This window comes from Botryllus schlosseri, chromosome 10 (genome assembly GCF_051294905.1).
Source record: "Botryllus schlosseri isolate E-star chromosome 10, Bs_hap1, whole genome shotgun sequence".
In the NCBI taxonomy this organism is placed as follows: domain Eukaryota; kingdom Metazoa; phylum Chordata; class Ascidiacea; order Stolidobranchia; family Styelidae; genus Botryllus; species Botryllus schlosseri.
Window position 1 is genome coordinate 27,638,915 of NC_137245.1, and position 9,361 is coordinate 27,648,275.

Below are 9,361 nucleotides of genomic sequence, written 5' to 3' on the forward strand. Positions count from 1 at the left end.
GGACAACGGTGTCCCGAAACACGCAATACGCAAAGCACTGAAGGCGGAAGTCCATTTGTAAATGTTGGGCCGGGCACAGCTGAAAACGCCCCCGAGCGACGGTATGTCCGCTCATGCGAAACATAAGCCACTTTTCTAGACTAGAAAAAGAATAACAATCACTGAATTAGCAGAAACTTGGCAATTGAATTCAATTCCGAATCAGAAAAAGTTACAGCAATACTCAGGCTCAGTTCATGTCAAATCAGAGTTCATTTTCATTCACATGAGAATGACAAATGCATGCAGCAAGCTTGGCTCGCTTCGCACTATACAGCTCTCGTGCAGTATTTTCATAATTGAACAGCTTCTTTGAGGTATAGAACTTCAATATACAATTGAATAGTATATTCATATTAAAATGAACCCGAATATTTTCGGCTGACACTCGTCAGGGGTAATCGTCAGCAACTAGTAGAGAATTCGAAAGAACAGCGTATATCAACAATCGTAACACAAAATATGACGTCACCAGCACGAAATGTCGAATACGAGAGCGTTCAATGTACTATTTTTAGATGATACACGAACTCTTTTTGTTGACACAGCCTTGGCTGGTGTATTTTGATAAAAGTCGACTCCAAGGCGCACAAATGAAAGTGTGAGCGACCCTTTCCGAGTATGCGAAATCTGTCGTCTCGATAATTTTTCGCACAGGCGAGATTATCCAACAAGTGTTTGCCAATTGCAGAATTTATGGCCTTTGATTGGTCCGCATCAATCTTGAGCGGGTGAGTTAAGGGTGAGCTTTTCATCGAGCGTGTTCTAATGAATCTAGGGACATGCTGATTTACGCGTTCCTGCAAGCGCTTTGACGTTCTTCCCACGTAGCCACAATCACAGTGGCACTTAAATTCGTAAACTACATTGCTTTGCTGAAGTGCGGGTAGCACGTCTTTACGTGTTGCGGGGAGCAGTTGCGTCGATCACTGCAGAAGGAAGTGCGCAGTATCCTGTCATTTTTCGACTTGATTCGCTTCTGCCGTTATTTGGCATCGATAGACACTATCAAAGAAAAGCAGAATTTAACAAAGAACGAACGTAGTATCAACCGCTTGGTCAGCCAGCGATTTGGTAGTGACGCAAGTCCCAGTAAAAGGAACATCGTAAACCTATCAGATCACGAGCTCACTCCGACTGAACAATTCGTTTTATCCCATGGGCTCAACTTTTGCCTACCGCCGACCGCCATCAAGAGTGAGGAGGTATTTGCAGAATTTGAAGTTCTGATCGGCCAATTAGATCACCATGAACCGAAATCAGACGAGGATATACCTGCTCTTAACCGTTTGGCGCCGGCGTGGGTATTTTTACCCATTGCCGTTAGAGGGAAGAGCACTGTATCAGAACCACTATATATCCCGTTCTAATCGTGCTAGGTCGTTGCTGTTCATTTCTACGGATAGATAATGTTTGTACAAGTTCATTGATACCATAATATTTGATATATATTATATCTAAGACGTCGAAATCGGATATCAAATACCGTAGATAAATATGTTGCAAAATACACTCTTTCGGCAACGCGCGCGTCATTGACCACTCTCACATAACGTACTGTATGTTTTGTTCTAGCCGTCTTAGAGCATAGTTGTTTCTTTCTGTGAAAAGCTAGTGTCCATACAAGTTCACACATATCTTCGTATCTGATATTAGTTACATATAAGGTGTTCAAAATCAATGTGATAGGCGCGTGACAAAGATATCCGCCGACTGCATCATTTCGCGGAAACGTGCGTTCCCGATACCCGTCATATACCCTGTCGTATATTTGGTTTTATTCGTCATAGCCAGTTGTTGTAGTTTGTTTCTATGAATAGTGCTTGTCAGCTTCTGATTTTCTTGCTAAAACAACGATACTAGTTATGTCTGCATCGCTCAAGGTTGCACTTGAAAACCGGGAAGAGAATTCTCGCAGCCTACGGTACCAGTTTCAAGCAGATGGATGAATACTGGTCACATAACGGGATATGTATCGAGTTCTAATAGTGATATACCTTCATAGATTGTGTCTGTGAATAGTTGTTGCCTATACGATTCTAAATAATGTCTTATAGTCAAGTATAATTCGGGCTAAATACAATATTACTCAGCGCATATACCTACGCAAAAGTGTTCATCTGGATATACAAAGAGCTGTCGTGTAACGATATATATCTTTCGTTGTAGTAATGAAAGGCATTTACGGATTGTCTCTTTCAATAGAACTAGCCAATCTCCACCTTCAAGGCTAAAATAAACAACATTAGTTATGCCTGTCACCCCAAGGCCGCTTCTAAAAATCGTGAAGAGAATTCCTGCAGACTACCACACTAGTGTCAAACGCAGGGACGAATATCCGTAACATAATGTGATATATCCTGAATTTTATCGGTAGTAGACATTCTTAGATTGTTTCTGTGGAGAGTACATGCCCATAACATTATATCTACATCAGACTAACAGCTAATAGTGATGTATATATCGCAACAAGACCAATTCTACACGCTGTGTATTCCCCGCAAACGTGTGTATCATGTTTGTATGAAGTGCTACCAACTAACGTCATAAACCTTACGTAGTAGTAAGATATGCGTTTGTGGTTTGTCCTTATGGTTAGGTCTTGACAATCTCCGTTTATCAATACTAAAGTGACCCATTTACGTGCTCTATAAGCTTTGTAAATGCCCTGGAAGGCTACGCTACCTAATAAATACACGCGCGTCACTCGCTCACTCGCCGATGACTCATTCACTCTGCGGTCTGGCGCGTGTTTATTGTGCAAACCCTCAGAACTGTATCTATTGGATAATGGCGATATTAGGGCGTATTAGATCGACTGAGCCATCTCCATGATCATGATTTCCTCGCCGATATGATTCACAAGAAGCCTATGTCACCAGATATCCATGTTAAGGTTTATAAACAGTACAGTAAATGTAATACGTTTCTCATCAACGAATTCTTGGCTTGCTCTCGATATAAGTGGCCAGACACAGTGCTCGAAATGATTTGAGTGGCGAAATCGGATCCGCGTTGAAGTTCTGAATCCAACGACACCTTGTTTAAGGTGTTCGAATCCCATTAAGGTACAGTTTTTCGATTTTGAAAATTGAAGTAAAATTTTTCGAAAATTGCAGCCGGCGCCAATCGGTTAAAGCTCGGTTATCAGATTTGGCACATTCGTATTGCGGGTGCCCCATCGACAAGGCCGATTTTTTGATGAACAAGGAGTGTTTCCTCGCTATCAAAGCATTACGCTCCAACACTGAAATTCATATCACTAAACCAGACAAGGGATCCGGGGTTGTCATTCTAAACAAAGCTGACTACATTTCGAAAATGGAATCAATATTGCATGACGAAACCAAATTTATCTCGCTTGGTTCGGTTTCTGAATTCGATAACACAGCCAAAATTGAAACACGACTAGTACGCCGACTGCTGGCGTTGAAGAAAAACGGTGTCTTGACTGCGGAAATATATAGCTCAATCAGACCAACGGGATCGCAAAGACCACGCATGTATGGACTACCAAAAACTCACAAAGAAAACGTGCCCATGAGACCGATACTGTCCATGATCGGGTCTGCTCAACATCAACTGGCAAAATGGCTTATCGGCATCTTGGAACCTGGTCGCGAACTGTACGGCACCGAATGTGTTCGTGATTCGTTCACTTTCGCCAGTGAGATGCGAAACCTGAACCTGCCGGATTCAGAAGTGTTCTTGAGCTCATTTGATATCTCTAGTCTCTTTACAAACGTTCCGCTGCAAGAGACTATCGATATTTGTGCGAACGCGCTTTACGGCGGTAAGCTAGCACCACCATCAATGCCGCGTAAAGTTTTTGTTGAACTTTTACAGGCAGCTACATGTTCTGTTGAATTTAGCTTTAACGATGTTATCTATAAACAAATAGACGGCATATCGATGGGATCTCCCTTGGGACCTACTTTGGCTAACATTTTCGTAGGATTTTATGAGGTCGAGCTTCTCACCCAGCGTGTGTCCGTCAAACCGGTGTTGTACCGACGTTATGTAGACGATACTTTTGTCATTTTCAGAAATGAGATAGACTGTGATCAATTTCTCATTCACTTAAACTCGCTTCACCCGGCTCTGTTATTCACAATTGAAAAAGAACGAAATAACTCATTGTCATTTTTGGACGTTTTAGTCGAAAAACATGATACCAATAAATTTGAAACATCAATCTTCCGGAAACCGGCATTCACTGGCCAATACCTCCGTTGGAACTCATTTAGTCCTAGCCGCAGAAAAATCAACCTCATAGGCACCCTCGTGCATAGAGCGTTGATGATATGCTCGGGTAATAAACTGAACTCAGAACTTGACAATATCCGGAAAATCTTACTTGATAACGGTTACCCTGAACATGTCATCAACCGTGGCATAGAGAGGAAAGTAACGCATTTCAATGCAGAAAAGTCAATAGAGCCTACCGAACGAACAACCAAAGATGTTTACATCCATCTACCTTGGATAGGGCCTATTTCCACCCGCTTTGAAAAGCAATTGATTTCAGCGGTCAATAAGTGTTACGACACAGTGAAGACCAACGTGATTTTCACGACAACGCAACTGCTCCCCGCAACACGTAAAGACGTGCTACCCGCACTTCAGCAAAGCAATGTAGTTTACGAATTTAAGTGCCACTGTGATTGTGGCTACGTGGGAAGAACGTCAAAGCGCTTGCAGGAACGCGTAAATCAGCATGTCCCTAGATTCATTAGAACACGCTCGATGAAAAGCTCACCCTTAACTCACCCGCTCAAGATTGATGCGGACCAATCAAAGGCCATAAATTCTGCAATTGGCAAACACTTGTTGGATAATCCCGCCTGTGCGAAAAATTATCGAGACGACAGATTTCGCATACTCGGAAAGGGTCGCTCACACTTTCATTTGTGCGCCTTGGAGTCGACTTTTATCAAAATACACCAGCCAAGGCTGTGTCAACAAAAAGAGTTCGTGTATCATCTAAAAATACTACATTGAACGCTCTCGTATTCGACATTTCGTGCTGGTGACGTCATATTTTGTGTTACGATTGTTGATATACGCTGTTCTTTCGAATTCTCTACTAGTTGCTGACGATTACCCCTGACGAGTGTCAGCCGAAAATATTCGGGTTCATTTTAATATGAATATACTATTCAATTTTCATTGTATACTGTTCAGTGTTCACTGTTGAAGTGCTGACGACATCCTGTTTCATAGTCGTGGTTCACCGTCATACTTAACAGAGCGTTGCATTCTCTCTGATCTTCTACGAACAACGTGGGTTTGATTGCCTTGATTTGCTTATTTGAGACTCAAAATATGAAGAGCGCTCACGGATGTGGAGAAGGGTTGTAGCCAAGTCACAAGTCAATCGCACTATTATAGTTTTGACTCGAGTGAAGTCGAGTCATATTCAATTCACCACCGAGTCAAGTCCGAGTCCAAGTCAGTGAGTAGCGGGCCGGCAATCGATTATATTCATGAAGTAATCACTCCACATCTGCTCCACAGACGATGATATGGGTTGACAATTCCGCAGTTTTGCATAAAGCACCGATGCTTGTCTTTGTAGTAGCGATGGTGGGAACGTGAGGTTCACGTTCGCGTTCTGTGCGTGAACCTCAGAAATTTAGAGGTTCACGTTCACAAACGAACTTTGGTAGGCTCTGCACTGTGAACCTTTTTCATATAATACAATTTTCACATCATTATAACATCTTTGGTTTAAATTTATTGCATTTCAACTGCAGCCCACTCTATGCATGGCGCTGGCAGCACAAAAAACACTAAACAACGATGCACCGCCTTGACAATCTCAAAAATTTTACTTGCTTTGTGACTTAAGTCTTGGGTTGGCTACTGCTGTATAACTTGTTAATAGAGTAGTATCGGTAGCAAGTATATAGAAAACCGATTTGCATTCTGCTCAATATCAACGTAGCAATATTCATACGCCGAATACATTGTCCGGTCTGGCCTGGACCATTAAGGCATATAAGCTTATATTCGCTTGCAAGTCCTCGTCGAAATTGTTGGCAAAGCGACGGAAGATATTGTTTTAGGGGATTAGTGTAGGGTTGCCATATTTTTGTGAAGCAAATTCTGGACATTCTTTAGCGCCCACTAGCGGATTTTAAAATGAGGTGTAACACATTGACCGTAAATATGACGTTACACTAACAAAGCATTGCCCATCGACTGTGTGAGTGTATACACTATACAGGAATGAAGTGGATCATAGGTCATGAATTGGGCCATCTGCAAAGTGAGGTCTGGTGATTGCTATACTTGCTAGGGTATGCAATTTCCTCCACGGGCCGGATGAAATCATCTGGCGGGCCGTGTCTGGCCTATCAGGATTGTGTTTGACAGCCCTGCTATACAGTTAGGTCGGCGCCGCTATCTGTTTATGTGTTTTAATCAGGTCCGAAACAACAGATTTTTCAGTGAAATTCCGGGCAACCCTAGATTAGTATATGATCTGATTGTCCAAGTTGATAAATTTGGCGAAGTTTAAAACGTCAATATGCACTTCAGCTTTGTGGTATTATGTGTAGGTTACATTAATATAGGCTTCACTTCACTTTCACTTCACTGGAATGTAGGGTTAGAATTAGTAGCATCACGACACGGGCCGTCATGAGGTTCACGTTCGCGTTCACACAGAACCTTTCGAAAAGGTTCGCGCTCACACGAACCTGAACCTTTCAGAGGTTCACACTAGGGATGGTGTGAACGTGAGGTTCACGTTCGCGTTCTGTGTGTGAGCCTCGGAAATTTAGAGGTTCGCGTTCACAACAGAACCTTGGTAGGTTCTGCACTGTGAACCTTTTTCATATATTACAATTTTCACTTCATTATAACATCTTTGATTCATATTAATTGCATTTCAACTGCGGGCCACTCTATGCATGGCGCTGGCAGCATTAAAAATTAACACTATAAACGAGCATGCACCTTGACAATCTCAAAAGTTTTACTTGCTTTGTAACAAATGTTTGCTCGAAATATTCAGCTTTCCGTTTGTTAATATTTAGTGTCTCTCTGCTGTGAGTTTGACTTGCGATCACACAACATCACGAGCGAAATACGTAGTCAGCGAATGATGCTTATATTCAACCAATCAATGAGATTGATATCGTTTTCTGATGCAAAAAAGCTAGCAGGGGTACGGGGCAATCTTGACTTCATATCTTTACTGCATCACGAGAACCAAATCCTTGTGATTGAGGTGTTGTCTACTGCTGTAAAACTTGTTAATGGGGTAATATCGGTAGCAAGTATAGAAACCAGTTTTACACTCTGCTCAATATCAATGTAGCGATAGGCTACTCAGACGCCGAATACATTGTCCGGTCTGGCCTAGACCGTTAAGGCGTAAGCTTATATTCCCTGGTAAGTCCTCGTCGAAATTGTTGGCAAAGCGACGGAAGATATTGATTTTATAGGAGTATTATATCCTTTGATTGCCTCAGTTGAAACATTTAGTGACGTTTAAAACGCCAACATGTAGGCCTACTTCTGCATTGTGACATGATGTGGCCCGAGTCGTCGCTAAGTATCGTGTACGTTAATATAGGCTATCACTTCATTGAAAGATAGGGTTGGAATTAGCAATATGACGTCACGTGACGTCATGAGGTTCACGTTCGTGTTCACACAGAACCTTTCAAAACGGTTCGCGTTCACACGAACCTGAACCTTTCAGAGGTTCACACCATCCCTAGTTCACACCATCCCGTACATTGGAGCTCAAAAATTTGTTTCAAATCGTTTTTGTCCAATCGCTTCTTAATGTAATTTTTGATCTCAAGCGGATCTTTTCCGAAATCAAGGGCATTATTTAGATCAGCATGGGCCTCTTTGATGATGTACCTACAACTTTCCATTTTTAATATTAAGTTTGAAATATTGTTGTAGTGGACGCATATTCTTATGCTTAAAACATTGTTTATGAATAAAACATTGTTAGACATGATCTATTTCTGTCCTAAAGAAATAGAATACACTAGGCCCGATTTTGACATAGATCTCCTGACTATCTTCCGTTGAACGCGGTATCTAATCCACCTTGGCGTGTACGACATATTTCCTGCATAACATCGGCTGACAGCTATATAAAGTTTGATTTCTGCGTGACTGCTGGAGCGTGAAACCCTGGTGGAAATTTCAATAAATTGCAGCTCCATTACGGTGGCGTTCTGAAGAAAATGGCTGCGGCCAATTTTTTTTTTCGTTTTGCCCTTCAATTTGAGACCACATCATTTTAAGAATACAGTGATGCCCATCTTTAACTTACTAGTCAACTTAGGATCGTTAACAACTTGCTACCCTACCGAGTAACTACGGGCTGGGGTGTTACATGAATCGAAATTGGCAGATCTGCTTCTATTCTTGGAGATATTGCTTTGACTTTTGATATCAAATTGTCTACCTCGGGGTAGGAAGCTTATTTTCAAGGCGCAATTGTGCAGTAGATGCGCAATAAATGTTACATGCAACAGTTAGGATATACCTCTTTCAAGACCTACAGTCTTCGATCAATCAGAAGATGCCTTACTTTCAGAATGCTTAATCGCTTAAATTGGTACTATTTACCTGAAGTATACAACTATATGACTTTATAACTTAAAAATTTAACTAATAACTAGGGATGGTGTGAACGTGAGGTTCACGTTCGCGTTCTGTGTGTGAACCTCGGAAATTTAGAGGTTCGCGTTCACAACAGAACCTTGGTAGGTTCTGCACTGTGAACCTTTTTAATAAATTGTAACTTCCACTTCATTATAAGATCTTTGGTTCAAATTTATTGCATTTCAACTGCGGGTCACTCTATGCATGGCGCTGGCAGCATAAAAAATCAACGCTAAAGGAGCATGCACCTTGACAACCTCGAAAGTTTTACTTGCTTTTTTTGTTACAAAAAATTTCTCGAAATATCCAGCCTTCCGTTTGTGAATATTTAGTGACACTCTGCTGTGCGCTAGACCCGCAATCACACAACATCACGAGCGATATACGTAGTCAGCGAATGATGCTTATTCAACCAATCAATGACATTGATATCGTTTTCTGATGTAAAAAATCGAGCGGGCGTACGGGGTCAATCTTGACTTCATATCTTTACTGTATCATTAAAACCAAATCCGTACGATTAAGGTGCTGGCTACTGTTATATAACTTGTTGTTTATGGTATCGGTAGCGAGTATAGAAACCCGTTTTACACCCTGCTCAATATAAATGTAGCAATACTCAGACTCCGAACACATTGTCCGGTCTGGCTAAGACCGTTAAGGCGTAAGCTTATATTCCCTG